The sequence below is a fragment of the Rhinoraja longicauda genome, chromosome 35 (assembly GCF_053455715.1).
Source record: "Rhinoraja longicauda isolate Sanriku21f chromosome 35, sRhiLon1.1, whole genome shotgun sequence".
Taxonomy (NCBI): Eukaryota; Metazoa; Chordata; class Chondrichthyes; order Rajiformes; family Arhynchobatidae; genus Rhinoraja; species Rhinoraja longicauda.
This window is the reverse complement of record NC_135987.1, coordinates 13928294-13946163: the sequence shown is the minus strand read 5'-3', so window position 1 is coordinate 13946163 and position 17870 is coordinate 13928294. Positions and strand designations below refer to the sequence as shown.

Sequence of the window (17870 nt, the reverse complement as noted above, 5' to 3'; positions counted from 1 at the left end):
GAACGGGCCAGAGAGTGGAGCAAACTTTGTTTGCCCTACAACTCTTCGGCCCATCACCTCCCCCCCCCCTCCTCCTCCTCCTCTCACCATCCCCTCCCCTGGACCCAGTGTCCCATGAGGGGGGAGACCCGGTGTCGCCTGACCTCGGATTGTCCACCAGCATCTCCCCCCAACCCCTTCCAAAAAGCCCAATGTTGATACAGTGAGATGCCCTTCAATGAGCAGAAACGGGGCAGCTCAAAGTCCGGGGAAAACTTTATCCCACCCCCACCCCCCTTCAAGGAACCATTGGGGGTTTGTGGGGGGGGAAATAGTCCTGGGTCTAAGCTGTGGCCCGAAGAGGCTGTGTTGAAGATGAGGTCCGATTGCCCTTCTCTAGCTGCTGTTTTACCCAACCCCGCTGTGAGACCGAGCGAAGGCTGACAAGTCCACACATACACACTCCCTCTCCCTCTCCCTCCCTCCTTCCCTCCATCCATCCCTCCTTACCTGCGTGACAGAGGCCGAGCGACAGAACCAGGCTTAGAGCCGCCAGCCGGGCGACCAGAGCCGGAGTAGAGCCATAGTGGGACTTGCTGGAAGAGGTCCTCTCCCGGCCCAGGCGAGTAGAGGCGAGTTGAGTTGCTTGGGGGGGAGAGAGAGAGAGAAACACGACCAAGCGAACACACACACTCTCCTTCTCTCTCTCCTCTCTCCTTCCTTCTCTCTCTCTCTCTCTCTTCTGTCTTCTGCCTTCGCTCCGTGCAATAGCTCACTCCAGGCGGACAAACTTAGAGCAGTAAATGTTTACAGCAAAGCTTCAAAAATGCAAGGGTTCCTTGATTTCCCCCTGTGTGTATGTGTGTCCGTGCCGGGGTGAAGTGGCAGCTAACAGAGTAGACGGAGCCCGGCTCTCTTCCAGTCACTTTGAAATCCCAAGTTGTGCGTGATGATCATTTCAGCTCCTCTTGGAATCACTTCCCCAGTCACACTGTGCGTTTTACACACAACACACAACACACACACACGGCAGTATGCCACCACTTCACCCTCTAGGTGTAAAGAGTTCCGCCTACCCCCCTCCCCACCCCCCCCTCAAACAAAAAAATAAAGAAATATATATGTAGCGACGATATCAAGCGAACCCCGTGAAGTGTAGTCGCAAACCAGGCAGCTCCCAGAACTGGAAAACCTCTCCCACTACAACCCTCGTCGAATCCGGGGCGGCGGTGCTTCAGGCAACTCGACCTATAACAGAGCGAGCAGTTTAATAACCCAGCTACAAGAATCTTTGAAAGCTCTCTCTCTCTCTCTCTCTCTCTGCTCTCTCTCCTCTCTCTCTCTCCCCTCTCTCCCCCTCTCTCCCTCTCTCCCCCCTCTCTTCCTCCCTCCCTCTCTCCCTCTCCCTCTCCCTCTCTCTCTCTCTCTCTCTCTCTCTCTCTCTCTCTCTCTCCCCCTCTCTCCCCCTCTCTCCCTCCCTTCCTCCCTCTCCCTCCCTCTCTCTCTCTCCCTATCTCCCTCCCTATCTCCCTCCCTCCCTCTCTCTCTCCCTCCCCTCTCTCTGTCCCTCCCCCCCCTCCCCCACCTCACACACACCACCCCTCCCCACATCTGTCCATGATGCACATCATCCCCAATTTGATTGATGAAAGTCAAAGTCGACTGCTGAAATAGATTGTAAACTCTTTATTATTAATAAACACAGGAAGCCTGACCTCGATTCCCCTTACAATTAATTTAACGTAACTAGCACATTGGCAATGACGTGGTTTTGTACATTGGGTACTCGTGTAAATACATCCCCAATCAATTTATTTCATAAGCTGCGATTTTAGGCGAATTATTGCTGGCGTGGGTCCTGAGGGCAAGTTTGGAAATACATACAGCATTGAGTTTAATATATTGCTCTAAGCTTTATTTGGGATAGAGATTGAAACATAGGTTATTTAAACTTCGAAGGTATTTATTCACAAAATGCTGGAGTAACTCAGCGGGTCAGGCAGCATCTCAGGAGAGAAGGAATGGGTGATGTTTTCGGGTCGAGACTTCCATCGTCATTGAAGAAGAAGATGTCTTCGTCCATTAGGTTTAGAGTTCTTTGTGAAATAAATATTAACTTTCCCTGAAGTATTGCATGATGTTAAACCAGCTCCGGCGGCGGATTTGACAAAACATGGGGAGACACTAACTATGTGTAATATATACATGGGGCCCATGGAAATGCTCGTTCGGGTTATTACTTTCCTAAAGTCAGGGCAAGAAAACAAAAAAAAACGTTGTCTGTAAATTTGCTTAAAATTCAGAGCATTTAAAAAGAATCAACTGGGCAAAATATTAATGTTTAAAGTCTGAAGAGCAAATAAACAACGATGAACAGCCAGTCCGACCGTGTAATCCCGAATGATTCTGTTAGAAAAAACAAATTAATGAAATAAACTATTTTTTTTAACATGCGCCAGGCTGTGTATTAAGCGCTTGAGTGCAAATACTGGCTCGCATAACCCTCAGACAAATGCAAGCTGATGGGTTGATCAAGTGCACTGGAATTAAGCGCACAATAGTAACAAAAAAATTGATTTTAAATAAAAATTAGCCCAATCTGTGCAATCGTTCCCCCGATAGAGGTGACTTGTGTTATTCAATTCAATCTCGTGTTAATTCAGTAAGTAGACACAGAGTCATATAGCGTGTGTACGATCACATTCCTATCTCAATGCCTTCTATTGCAATGTTTCTGGCTAACTCTCTTAAACCATACGTTTACAGCTGTATATGTGAAGGGCCTTTTGATGTAACGCGCTGAAAATATACCCTCTTTAAGGCTCGATTACTCACTTTGAAATGCAGTAAAGTTTGAGACAGGAGTTGGGAGATAACAGGGGCCGGAGACCGACGTTACCTGGCATCTGCACTAACTCGATAGTTTTACAAGTACATTTCAGCAGCGACCTTGATGTGAGGATCTGGTAGCGTTTATTGCCTAACAGTATGATAAGGCTGACTAAACTGGCGCCACGCAAAGACTGAATGGAGATACTGTCCGCTGGAGAGAGTTGGGGGGTTGGAATCAGTGGGAAATATTGGCCCTCACGTCCTATCGTCAATGAACGCCACTGTGGCGAAGGGGAAGACGATACCTTTTCACCCGCCGCTGTGTGTGTGTGTGTGTAAAAAGTCATGCTAAAAACAACTTTAAAACTCGATTTAACAGACTCTGATTATAAACTCGATGCCAACAAAACACCACTTATACTCCAGCTCCGAGCAAGTCTTCTGTGTAGGAAGGAACTGCAGATGCTGGTTTAATCCGAAGGTGGGACACACAAAAAAGCTGGAGTAACTCAGAGGGTCTTCGAAAGTTTTCAAGACTTCTGGCAGTTTCAATATAGTGTTCACAAAATAACTCTCAACTAGTTTCAAGAATGCACTTTTTAAACATTCTTTTTTTAAACGTTTTTTAATCCAATGTACCGCCCTTCGTATGCATCATCAAAGGCAACTTTAAAACCTTTCATCCATAATCCAAATTGCAAGAAACAATTTAGATAAATGGTGAATTACATAAAAAACATGATATTTTGGAAGGAAATGGGCAAATAATCTTGGATGAATGTCCTTTTAAACTAAAAGTTTGCGGAGGTTTCTTTACAGAACGGTTTCCAGGGTGACAGTAATCGGGTCTTTTGTTATTTGCCTTATCTTAATGGTAGTAGGGGGGGCGACCACTGTCTGAGAGCAGGCGAGATACGAAGCGAAGTCTCTCTCTCTCGAAAACAAAAGCAGCAGCTATTTCACGTTGAAAGACGCGACACGAGGGGGCGCTCGCAGCCGGGCATCACAAGCCACACACCCAGACTGACCAGAAACCCATGTTAAACAAAGATTATTCACAAGCTGATGTGTTTGGGGGGGAAGGGAGTGAGGCTAGAGGGTTGGAATTAGAGCAGCACATGAGAGGAACAGATCGGGTTAAATGCACAGAGTCTCTTGCCCAGAGTAGGGGAATCAGAGGACAGAAGTTTCAGGTGAAGGGGAAAAGATTTAATAGGATTTAATCTGAGGGGTAACATTTTCACACAGAGGGTGGTGGGTGTCGACAATAGACAATAGGTGCAGGAGGAGGCCATTCGGCCCTTCGAGCCATTCAATGTGATCATGGCTGATCATTCTCAATCTTTGGAACAAGCTGCCAGAGGAGGTAGTTGAGGCAGGGACTATCCCAGCATTTAAGAGACAGTTGGACAGGTACATGGATAGGACAGGTTTGGAGGGATAATTCAAGAGACAGTTGGACAGGTACATGGATAGGACAGGTTTGGAGGGATAATTTAAGAGACAGTTGGACAGGTACATGGATAGGACAGGTTTGGAGGGATAATTCAAGAGACAGTTGGACAGGTACATGGATAGGACAGGTTTGGAGGGATAATTTAAGAGACAGTTGGACAGGTACATGGATAGTATTTATTCACAAAATGCTGGAGTAACTCAGCAGGTCAGACAGCATCTCGGGAGAGAAGGAATGGGTGACGTTACGGGTCGAGACACTTCTTCAGACCTTTCATGACCTTCGATTTGTACCAGCATCTGCAGTTATTTTCTTATAGGTACATAGATAGGACAGGTTTGGAGGGATATGCACCAAACGTGGGCAGCTGGGACATGTAGTTGGGCTGAATGAAGGGCCTGTTTCCATACTGTGTATCACTCTGTGACTCATTAACTCCTGAAATGATTTCACTTACACCCCCCCCCCCCCCCCCCCCCCAGAGAGAGTTGCATAAGAGTTAAATTCTAGACACAAAATAATGATTAAATTAAAACAAACTTTAAATGTTGCAAACACTCTGAAGGTCAGTCAGCTTCTGTGGAAATAGAACTGGTGAACATTCCAAGATTTACTTCTGCAATTGTGTTAGTCAGTGAAGGTATAGACATTGTCCCTTATCATAAAAATACATACATTTGAAATCAGCTGCACGTTATTTTCTCAAAACACCTCCCAACAACAATACATTCTTGTGGATTCCCTTTTCAACCCTGCAGGTTAATGGGGCTCCTGGGAGCAACATGAACCATGTTCCCTTCCACAGACGCTGACTGCCTTCCTGAGTGTTTCCTGCATTTGTTTATACATTTCAGATTCGCAGTGTCCACAGCTTACTTTTTGATCAACAAGATTTTTTTTCACACATCTGTGGAATTCAGTGCCTCAGAAGGCAGTGGAGGCCAATTCTCTGAATGCATTCAAGAGAGAGCTAGATAGAGCTCTTAAGGATAGCGGAGTCAGGGGGTATGGGGAGAAGGCAGGAACGGGGTACTGATTGAGAATGATCAGCCATGATCACATTGAATGGCGGTGCTGGCTCGAAGGGCCGAATGGCCTCCTCCTGCACCTATTGTCTATTGTCCCTTTATCTCTGTTGGCAAAACCGCGCAGGGAGCAGGGACCACTATCTCCAGAGGATTTGTCTTTGTGAAAGGGGGGAGATAAAGCAACTGTGTGTATCCCTGCAATGACAAACCGCACTGTGCTGGGAGACCAGGGAGAGACACAAAACGCTGGGTCTCAGCGGGACAGGCAGCGTCTCTCTGGAGAGAAGGCATGGGGTGGCGTTTCGGGTCGAGACCCTTCTTCAGACCAGCTTGAGAAAGCAGCGGGAGGATTGATCAGGGAGATCAGAGCGTGGCAGAGCTATTATCAGCACCAGTCTCCGCTGTGTTTAGAGAGCGAGGTGGGATTGCAGAGGGTTGAGAGGCTTAGACTTGCCCGCGGTGAGTCAGCTCTCTTCTCCAGCTCCCCTCCCTCCCTGTCTGTCGCGGAATTGCAAGCTCGCACGCTGTTCCTCCCCCCTGGGACATCCCCAGACTGTGCAACAAACACTTCCCATCGCGGCCACCAAGACAGCCTTCCTCTTCAACGCTGCCTCCAGGGCGAACCTGCCAGAGGTGTAGCAACCATCAATAATGCTGGGCCAATAATGAATGTTACACCAGCTCAACACACCAACCTGCCATGGCAATCACCTTGTTCAGGGAACCCTGACTGTTCCAAGGTTCACTTGCAAGATGTCCAGGCGCAGGCAGTGAGAGACCAGGCAGACCAGATCAGTCTCTCGTTCACAACTAGAAGTAGATCTTAAACCACCCACACGCTATCTTCCACCCCCCCCCCCCCCCTCTAATAAAAACACATTAAAGCAAATATTGTTCAACCCTGGTCGTAAGAGAAAATGGGAAGACACAAGACGAAAGACATTCTTGCCATAGAGGGAGTACAGAGAAGGTTCACCAGATTTTTTCACAGAGAGTGGTGGGGTCCTGAAACGCATTGCCAAGGGTGGTAGCTGACCTTTCAAGGGTGCCAAGGAGGCTTTTGGATAGGCACATTGGAAGTGCAGGGAATAGAGGGACATGGATCATGTACAGGCAGATGAGATTAGTTTAACTAGCTAGCCTTAGAGGGAGTACAGAGAAGGTTCACCAGATTGATCCCTGGGATGGCAGGACTTTCATATGAAGAAAGACTGGATAGACTCGGCTGGAATTTAGAAGATTGAGGGGGGATCTTATAGAAACGTACAAATTTCTTAAGGGGTTGGACAGGCTAGATGCAGGAAGATTGTTCCCGATGTTGGGGAAGTCCAGAACAAGGGGTCACAGTTTAAGGATAAGGGGGAAGTCTTTTAGGACCGAGATGAGAAAGTTTTTTTTCACACAGAGAGTGGTGAATCTGTGGAATTCTCTGCCACAGAAGGTAGTTGAGGCCAGTTCATTGGCTATATTTAAGAGGGAGTTAGATGTGGCCCTTGTGGCTAAAGGGATCAGGGGGTATGGAGAGAAGGCAGGTACAGGTTACTGAGTTGGATGATCAGCCATGATCATATTGAATGGCGGTGCAGGCTCGAAGGGCCGAATGGCCTACTCCTGAGAGTAGGCGCCAGAGAGCCAGGTTCGATCCCGACCTCGGGTGCTGTCTGTGTGGAGTTTCCGCGTTCTGCCAGTGACTGCCTGGGTTTACAGGGTTAGTTTTGTAAACCAGCATCTGCAGTTCGTTGGGTCTCCAGAAATGTGCAAAGTCAGTAGGTGAAATAGCCACTGGAAATTGCTCCTGGGGGTGTAGGTGAGTGGTGGAATTGGTGGAGCTGACCTAGAAATAGCCGGTCCTTTATAATACATTTACGAGCACTTTATTATACAAAAGGAGTCTGAACTAGAGTCTCGATCCGAAACGTCACCCATTCCTCCTTTCCAGAGATGCTGCCGGTCCCGCTGAGTTACTCCAGCATTTTGTGTCTATCTTCACTGGTGGTCATGGTTTTTGGACTCCTTTACCTTCTTCCCGATGGCAGGAGTGAAATGACAGCGTGGCCAGGGTGGTGTGGGTCTTTGAGGGTACTGCGCCCGGTGTAGACCCCTTTGATGGTGTGGAGGTCTGTACATGTGATGGACCGGGCAGCGTTCACCACTCTCAATAATCTCCTTCATTCGAGTTGCCAAACACCCCTTTAATACACTCCTTAATATCCACCCCTTCAGCTTGGATGCTCTTCCTGCAGGAGCTTGCTGTGTCTAGCTGCCTTCTGTGCTTCCTATATTACAACCACAACTAACCTTACAAAAAAAAAGGTTTGCTGGCTGCAAACTTGGTTGTACTGCAAAGCTGCTCTATAAACACAAGCCCTTGATTGTCCATTTTCCAACATCCCCTGTGCAGCTTGGTGCTAATGTCCCCTGTGAGGACATTCTATGATGTAAGGCCTCAATACAAACGCAGTTTGTTGCTGTTCTTGTTGCTGTTCATTTCCTTTCCCTTCATGAAGTCTTTGAGCGGGCCAAGGCTTGGTTTCAGTGAGCACTGTTTTTGTTGGCTACACGACGCAGCAAGATAAAAACTCAGACATTGCTCAGTGGAGCAGTCTGGGCCGGTGCAAGCTTAGAATGTGTGGCGTTGATCTGAGCGACAGGCAGTCGGCTTCTGTGGACCTTGCCCTGCCTGGAGGTGCAGGACGTTCCAAGGACAGACACCCCACACTGCCAATCACTGAAGAAACATTAACTGAGAGACTGGCACACTTGAAGGCAGGACGGAGTCAGGGTGAGATCTTCAAGGGCTGACAGGAGTGGGTGATGGAGTCAAAGAACTGCTAGAAGACCATGGATGAATGAATGAATGAATGAACGAATGAATGAATGAATGAATGAATGAGTAAGTTTATTGGCCAAGTATGTGCATATTCAAGGAATGTGCCTTGGTGCTCCGCTCACAAATGACAACACAGCTCACAAATGACAACACAATGCCCCGACGTGCAGTGGCAGCGTCTTCGCCCGCCCCGGATCGCGGGGCTCGGGTCGGCCCGCTGCGGACCTTTCACCGTCCGGCGCGGCCTGGAACGTGGCAACTTCAACAGCCTGACCACGGGAGAAGACGGCAGGGGAAGAGGAAGAGACATTCTGGCCTTCCATCACAGTGAGGAGGTGACGGGAGGAGACTCACTGTGTGATGGATGTTTTTTTGTTTTTGTTTTGTGTTGGTTTGTGATTGTGTGTGTTATTGCTTATTTTTATTGCTCTTATTGTTGGACTGTGGGTAACTGAATTTCGTCCACTTTGCCTCAGAGGGCAGTGGAGGCCAATTCTCTGAATACATTCAAGAGAGAGCTAGATAGAGCTCTTAAGGATAGCGGAGTCAGGGGGTATGGGGAGAATGCAGGAACGGGGTACTGATTGAGAATGATCAGCCATGATCACATTGAATGGCGGTGCTGGCTCGAAGGGCCGAATGGCCTTCTCCTGCACCTATTTTCTATTGTCTTTGTCTATTGTCCAAAAGACATTTTTTGGATGACAATAAAGGCTATTCTGATTCTGATTCTGTGATATGTCTGAAGGAACTGCAGATGCTGCCTTAAACCGAAGATAGACACATTAAGCTGGGGCAATTCAGCGGGGTAGACAGCATCTTTGGGGAAAAGGAATAGGTGACGTTGTCTCGACCCAAAACATCACCTATTCCGTCAATCAACATATTTTGTTCAATCAACATATTTAGAGGTCTTTGGATATAATCAGAAGGGAAAACATTTAAAGGGCTTATTCACAAAATGCTGGAGTAACTCAGCAGGTCAGGCAGCATCTCGAGAGAGAAGGAATGGGTGACGTTTCGGGTCGAGACCCTTCTTCAGTCACACACACACACACACGTACACGCATAGATACACACAGACACACAGACACACGTACACGCATATATACACACACGCACACACGGCCACACACACAGACACACAGATACACACACACACACACACACACACACACACACACACACACTATATATATATCAGTCTGAAGAAGGGTCTCGACCCGAACCTCACCCATTCCTTCTCTCCTGAGATGCTGCCTGACCTGCTGAGTTACTCCAGCATTTTGTGAATAAATCGATTTGTACCAGCATCTGCAGTTATTTTCTTATACTACATTTAAAGGGCTGCGTGGTTGGGGTGTACACAAGCATTCAGGTGCAAATATGCAAAGAACTGTCTCTCTATCTCATTCCTGGACAAGTGACCCTCATCCTTAGACCACCCTGATTCAAGCCTCTCCAACCTAGAGACACAGACTCACCACATCAACCTCCTTAGAGTCTTCTCTGCCTCAGTCATCTCTCAATTACAGCTAAGTGCATTTATTTGCACCATCTGCGTTCAAAGGCCTTTCATGAGCCAGCACTGTCAGGCACCATAATTGACAATAATCATTCCTTTCTCTTTTCTCTTTCCATAAAGGTGTGCTCTTTGATGTGTTACAGAGCCGCACTTGGACGCTTTCTGACTTGTAGATCTGAAAAATGGGCTCAACATCAAAAAGTAACCACTTTTAGTCAAAGTATTTAGTCCCTCACCTCTGATTAACCTGACATGAAATCACTGAAATGCCAAAGTGAGCAACAATGAACTATTTAATAGTCTTGGTGGTATGTGCTCGCTGGTTTCCTGGTACAAGGAGTATGTTTTGATATGGGAGGCTTTTTGATCTGCTCTGGAAATGGAAAAGGAAATTCCATCTTGCAGTGTCGACTTGCCGACGTTGTCAGATTTGTGTGGAGTTCTGCTTCAGGCAAAAATGGATTTTCGATATATTGTAAAGATCCTGGTGAATCTTAAGCTAATTGCTTATGGGCATAACCCACACCTATATTAATCTCCTAAAACCTTTGTGCTGATCAGGCAGATTATGGAACAGCAAAGCCCAGCACAGCACAGCCCTCCGGCCCACAATGTTTGGTTTAGTTTAGAGATACAGCGCGGAAACAGACCCTTCAGCACACCGAGTCCGCGCCGGTCAGCGATCCCCACACACCAACACTATCTTACACAGACTTGGGACAATTTACAATTTGACCGAAGCTATTTAGCCTACAAGCCGGTACGTCTTGTTGGAGTATGTGAGGAAACCGGAGCACCTGGAGAAAACCCACGCAGGTCTCGGGGAAAACGTACAGACTCCATACAGACAGCACCCCTCAAACCCGGGTCTCTGGCGCTGTAAGGCAGCAACTCTACCGCCGCGCCACCGTGCTGCACAGAGTCGCATATGGTAACGTTTGTGCCAAAACATGATGCCGTTAAACTGACCTCATCTGTCTGTACATGATCCAAATCCCTCTATTCCCTGCATTTCCATGTGCCCATCTAAAAGCCTTTTTGAAACACCACTATTGTATCCACCTCCACCACCACCACCACTGGCAATGTGTTCCAGGCCACCCACTAATCTCTGCGTAAGAACTTGCCCAACACATCTCCATTGAACTTCCCCTTCTAACCTCACAGCTATGCCCTCTAGTGATGGACATTTCCATCCTGGGAACAAGGCTCTGAATGTCTACCCTATCCATGTCTCTCATGATTTCATATAATCCCATCAAGTCTCCCATGAACCTCCGATGTTTCAGAGAAAACAATCCGACCTCTCCCTACCTTAATTAATTCTCTCCAATAGTTTTCCGACCCATGTTGTGAGGGTCACACTCGCTAGTTGTTCCTTGGATTCTTTCTACTTCCCAGCTTAAACAAAGGAGCTACATTGGGCATTTTCCAGTTCTCCAGGACCTTGCCTTTGGTTAGAGAATGAACAAAGGCCCCCACAATCTCCTTTCTTGAGATTGTGACTGCACTGCAATGTGCTGAATTAATTAATTGACCACCGATAAACTTGTCACCTTATTCTTATTTACTTTGTTCAATATTCACTGAGTATCCCTTTCCCTTCTGCAACTGCACAGTGGTACGAGATTAGAGCCACTGCCGCACAGCGCCAGAGACCTAGGGTCAATCCTAACCCCAGGTGCTGTGTGTGTGCAGAGTTTGCATGTTCTTCTTGCAAGTACATGGGTTTTGTTGGGATGCTTCGGTTTCCTCCCACATGCTGAAGACGGGCTGGTTGGTAGGTTCATCGGTCACTGTAAATTGTCTCTTCTGTGTAGGCGTATGGGAGAGACGGGAGAGAGTTGTCGAGAACATAAGGAGAATGAAAATCTGTCACTAATGTAGGATTGTGTAGGAAGGAACTGCAGATACTGGTTTAAACTGAAGATAGACACAAAGAGCTGGAGTAACTCAACGAGTCTGGCAGCATCTCTGGAGGAAGGGACTAATTGACGTTTTGGGTCGAGACCCTTCTTCACATTATAAGATGTAATTTCAGAATGTAGGATTAATGTAAATGGGTTGTTGGTCAGTGCTGACTCGATGGGCTAGACAATAGACAATAGATGCAGGAGTAGGCCATTCGGCCCTTCGAGCCAGCACCACCATTCAATGTGATCATGGCTGAGCATTCTCAATCAGTACCCCGTTCCTGCCTTCTCCCCATACCCCCTGACTCCGCTATCCTTAAGAGCTCTATCTAGCTCTCTCTTGAATGCATTCAGAGAACTGGCCTCCACTGCCTTCTGAGGCAGAGAATTCCACACATTTACAACTCTCTGACTGAAAAGGTTTTTCCTCATCTCCGTTTCCATGTTTGATCTTCCCGTGGCTCTATGTACATCTTCCACATGAGCTGCCGGTTTGTTATTGAACCAACCCTGAGGTTCCTGAAGTTCCATGTTATTTATCTTTTTAGTTATCTACTTTCTTGTTTATCTCTCCAGTTCATTTCCCCATTCGACTCATCCTCTCAACAAGTATCGCAGTTGCACTTCTTGGATGTCCTAGTTAAAGGTGACAGAGCAGCACAGTGGCACAGCGGTAGAGTTGCTGCCATACAGAGCCAGAGACCCAGGTTAAATCCTGATCACGGGTGCTTGTCTGTACGGAGTTTGTACGTTCTCCCCGTGACCTGCGTGGATCTCTGGTTTCCTCCCACACTCCAAAGACATACAGACGCCTTCTTCCCGGCAGGCAGTGTAGCTGAGGCCAGAGCCCCCATGGGAAGTAACAATGCCCTTGTAACTTCCTGAGACTTTTCTAAGTGCTGTTCAACATGGATGAGTAGTGATTCAAGAGTCAAGTCAAAAGTGTTGTATTGTCATATGTCCCAGGTAGAACAATGAAATTCTTACTTGCAACAGTGCAACAGAATATGTAAACATAGTACTCTGTAAACAATATAATAAATGAGAAAAAAAGTTCAGTGTACATATATATATATATATATATATATATATATATAACAAAATGCTGGAGTAACTCAGCAGGTCAGGCAGCATCTCAGGAGAGAAGGAATGTGTGACATTTCGGGTCGAGACCCTTCTTCAGTCTGAAGAAGGGTCTCGACCCGAAACGTCACCCATTCCGTCTGTCTTGAGATGCTGCCTGACCTGCTGAGTTACTCCAGCATTTTGTGAAATAAATACCTTCGATTTGTACCAGCATCTGCAGTTATTTTCTTACACTATATATATATATAGTTTAGTTTAGTTTAGTGATATTGCGCGGAAACAGGCACTTCAACCCATGCTGACCAGCGATCACCCCATACACTAACACTATCTTGCACACACTAGGGACAATTTACAATCTTTACTGAAGTCAATTAACCTACAAACCTGTGCATCTTTGGAGTGTGGGAGGAAACCGGAGCAACCGGGGAAAACCCATGCGGTCACGGGTTTAACATGCAAACTTGATACGGACAGCACCTATTGGCAGGATCGAACCTGCCTGGCGCTCTACGGCAGAAACTCTACCGCTGTGCCACCATACCGTTAAGTGATGGAGGATGGTAGGGTTAATCAGGAAGTTTCCTTTCCTATTTTTGCCCTGCTACAATGAGGTTTCAACTGTTGAAGACACTAAAGATTAACACCCTGGTGCTAGGAAGTTGGACAGAATGTACTCGGGGATGGTGAGGAGAAGTTTGTAAGATGTGTAAGAAAATAACTGCAGATGCTGGTTTAAATCGAAGGTACACACAAAATGCTGGAGTAACTCAGCGGGTCAGGCAGCATCTCTGGGGAGAAGGAATGGGTGACATTTCGGGTCTGAAATTGATTTCAGTAAAGATTGTAAATTGTCCCTAGTGTGTGCAAGATAGTGTTAGTGTGCGGGGTGATCGCTGGTCAGCGTGGGTTGAAGTGCCTGTTTTCACGCAGTATCTCTAAACTAAACTAAACTAAACTATATATATATATATATATATTTATATAGTGTAAGAAAATAACTGCAGATACTGGTACAAATCGAAGGTATTTATTTCACAAAGTGCTGGAGTAACTCAGCAGGTCAGGCAGCATCTCAGGAGAGAAGGAATGGGTGACGTTTTGGGTCAAGACCCTTCTTAAGACTGAAGAAGGGTCTCGACCCGAAACGTCACCCATTCCTTCTCTCCTGAGATGCTGCCTGACCTGCTGAGTTACTCCAGCATTTTGTGTCGACCAGAGGTTTGTAAGATGTGATTCTGAAGATACTTCCTGTCTGTGGGACAGCTCGCCCAAATTGATGCATGTCGCAAAGAGTCCTAAGGAGGATTTGGCAAGGTTGACTGGGCATGGAGCATCTTTGTGTGCTGAGTGGTCCATTCAGCTTTATTCTTTACAGCTTCTTATATTTTGTTAAATGTTGCGTTATCCATGTGACATTTCCTCAGAAACACAACACTGTTTCATTTGAGCACAGATCATTAGGCAGTGCTGAACAACTCTTCCTGACAAATGTCCCAGAAATGTATGCTGAAAATTGTTAATCCTCTTAACTCATTGCCGTAAAACACACAATAATGCATTCTCATTCACAGCCCGCTTGCTGTCAGCATTTTGCCCTTGATAGAGTATGAAGCACATTTGACGTGATATTTTGTAAGACATTGAATGGCTTGGAATGAATCCCTTAGAAATCACTACAACTGCTTCATGTCAGTGCGTTGCTTCAGCAGATGATGAGGACACAGATGTCACAGGCAGCACTCGGTTGGCATAGTGGCACGATGGTGAAACTACTGCCTTGCAGCGCCAGAGACTTGGGCGTTCTCCTGACATCAGGTGGTGCCTCTGTGGAGACTGCACGTTCTCCTTGTGACTGCATGGGTTTACTCTGGGTGCTCCTGTTTCTTCCCAAATCCCAAGTCGATAGGTTAGCTGACTCCAGCACCCGTGGTCAGGATCGAACCCGGGTCTCTGGCGATGTAAGGTAGCAACTTGACCTTGCTGCCCTCATGACCTCTTCAAAATTTACTTTGAGTCGTTACTTAATGGCACCACAGTATAGTGTGGAGGAAAGTGTCACTTGTAATGGGAAGGATGTTTAGTGATACTCACTATCCCGCGGTCTAGGCTTAAGCTCAGGGGTGACCGCGCTTTTGCGGTTGCAGCTCCTAGACTGTGGAACAGCATCCCTCTCCCCATCAGAACTGCCCCCTCCATCGACTCCTTTAAGTCCAGGCTCAAAACCTATTTCTACTCCCTAGCGTTTGAGGCTCATTGAGGAGGCGCTGTGAGCTGTTTGCGTGCTACTGTATGTTTCATTTTTTTCCTTAGTACCTAATCAGATGTACAGCACTTTGGTCAACGTGGGTTGTTTTTAAATGTGCTATACAAATAAAATTGACTTGATTTGACACCATAGTTTGTCACGCTTGGACAACATGGATTCACGGTGGACCTTCCCTGACATACACAAAAATCGACCACAGGTTCATCATTTAGCCACCTCCTCATCAGCTTCTCATTCAGGTTTAGGTTTATTATTGTCACATGTATAATGAGAAAGCTTTTGTTTGCGTGCCGTCCAATCATATCAGATAATTGTGTACATGAATACTTTCAAGCCAAGCGTAAGTACAAATGTTGGAGTGAAGAGAATACCAGAGTACAGAATATAGTTTCTCAGCATTGTAGCAGAACAGATCCAGAGTGAAAAGTCCAAAGACTGCAATAACGTAGGTTGAAGAATCGGGATGGTGCCCTGGATTATGGAAAGACCATTCAGAAGTCTGATGATAGAGTGGTGGAAGAAGCAGCTCCTGAGCCTGGTGGTGCGTGCTGCATCGTCTGCCCGACAGGATCGGGGAGAAGAAGGAATGGCTGAGATGAAAGGAAAGAATGGTGGATGGGACACCAATGAAAGGAACTGCTTTTTTCCTGAATTTTCAAGGAGTCTCAGAGCAAAGGTTCAAGATGAGGGGGGAAGTATTTAATAGGAACCTGAGGGGCAACTTTTTTACACAAACGGTGATAGGTATATGGAACGAGCTGCCAGAGGACGTAGTTGAGGCAAGTACTATCACCACCAAATTAAAATATTTTGTCATGTGCATGGATAGGATAGGTTTGGAGAGTTATGGGCCAAATGCAGGCAGGTGGGACTATTGTAGATGGGGCATGTTGGTCGGCGTGGGCAAATTGGGCCGATGGACCTGTTTCCATTCTGTATGACTCTGACTCAATGAAGAGAAATATGGCCTTTATCCCATCACGCCCACATCAGCCATTGCCCCATCTTCACTAATCCTATCTATCAGCACTTTGTAATCAGCATCTTCACTAATCCTATCTATCAGCACTTTGTAATGGTTGAGATGGGAAAGGTCTTTGATTACGGGCAATCAATATTTCCATTTAACACACGTCGTGAACAATAAGTGAATAAACCATTTGCTGCCTTCCAATACTACCGCCACTTGCAGTTTGCTCACTCCCAATACCCTGTAGGTATTCTACTGACTGGACCTTAATTAGGTTCACCCATCATGACACAAAAAAACCTTCTGCTCTCCAATGTTCTTGAAAAATCAACACTGATTTAGTGTTCCAGAATATGACCAGTACTGTATCTCTGGCAAATTCATTGTGTGGACGCCAACCTTTTGTAAACAATCAGCTTCCTGGCCCAATATTGTTGCGTCCAGTTGGATCAGCTATACCTCAAAATATTCCAAGGTGTAGACAGTCTGGCGCCATTGCTTGAGAAACTCTGACATCAGCAAGGTAAACTTAATTCATTCCACTCACAATCTGTCTCGGCCATGCCTGGATAAGATTAAAATGGATAACTGAGCTTGGGAGCAACATGAACTTGGCTTTGAGGAGCACTCCGATATCTCAATCAGACCAAAAACCTGAACCAACTGTGCACAATACTCCGCGTGTGTTGGTTCATTATTGGGATTATTTGTCGTGCGGTATTTTACATCAGTGCTTGCTTGCTCTTCATGAACGTGGTGGAGAAGACATCCCAGACTCAGGGAGCCCTGACCGGCGACAGATGTACAGATATATGTGAATTTTGATGGGAGTTAGTGACAAGATGTGTCCCAATCCTTAGCTGTAGAGGTTAGGGCTTTACTAATGACCCCAGCCAGTCCCACCATTGGTGAGATTTCAACGTGAGATAACCTACAAATTGAGAGCATTTAAATTGCTTGGTTTCTATGTCAACTCTTCTAAGGTTAAGAAACATTTAGAATGATACATGGATAGGACAGGTTTAGAGGGACGTGGGCCAAACGCAGGCAGCTGGGACTAGTGTAGATGGGACATGTTGGGTGGTGTGGGCAAGTTGGGATGAAGGACCTGTTTCCATGCTATGACTCTCGATTGATGAGAAGGATGAGAGGAGATCTTATCGAAACGTATAAGGTTATTAAGAGGTTGGACATGTTAGAGGCAGGATACATGTTCCCAATGTTGGGGGAGTCCAGAACAAGGGGCCACAGTTTAAGAATAAGGGGTAGGCCATTTAGAACTGAGATGAGGAAAAACTTTTTCAGTCAGAGAGTTTGGAATCTGTGGAATTCTCTGCCTCAGAAGGCAGTGGAGGCCAATTCTCTGAATGCATTCAAGAAAGAGCTGGATGGAGCTCTTAAGGATAGCGGAGTCAGGGGGTATGGGGGGAAGGCAGGAACGGGGTACTGATTGAGAATGATCAGCCATGATCACATTGAATGGCGGTGCTGGCTCGAAGAGCCGAATGGCCTCCTCCTGCACCTATTGTCTATTGTCTATTGTTTATTGATTTAACCTAGTCTAATGTTTGTGAAGAACACTAAATCAAGGATTTACGCTGGCTATCAATGAGAAGGACAAATACCATTCCAGAGTCACAAATGTTTAAATCAGTGGATATGAATAGAATGAAAAGTTGAATAAATCCAGAAAAGGTTGTGCTGCCAGTACCCAATTACAGAACGTGCCTTGCATGGATCATTGATGCTCTACTTATTGCTGGGACAAAGCTATTCATTGCAAAAGGATTAGGGTATTGTTCTAAATCTGGTCACAGAGATATCAGAAATAAAGGACCTTCTTGTAGGGAGGCGATGGGGAGAAATTTATTCAATCAGAGGGTGGTGAATCTGTGGAATTCTTTCCCACAGAACGCTGTGGAGGCCAAGTCAGTGGATATTTTTAAGGCAGAGATGGATAGATTCTTGATCAGTGCGGGTGT

The 17870-nt window shown here is 46.3% G+C and overlaps 1 protein-coding gene across 1 annotated transcript in view; it reads right to left on the bottom strand.

Annotated features, from left to right (window-relative positions):
- unc5b (unc-5 netrin receptor B) overlaps positions 1–595 on the bottom strand; it is a 264063-nt gene extending 263468 nt beyond the window's left edge. Inside the window, exon 1 of the mRNA XM_078428604.1 lies at positions 490–595. The gene's annotated coding sequence lies outside the window, so the exon portion shown is untranslated. The remainder of the gene's footprint in view (positions 1–489) is intronic.
- Between the last annotated feature and the right edge of the window lie 17275 nt (positions 596–17870).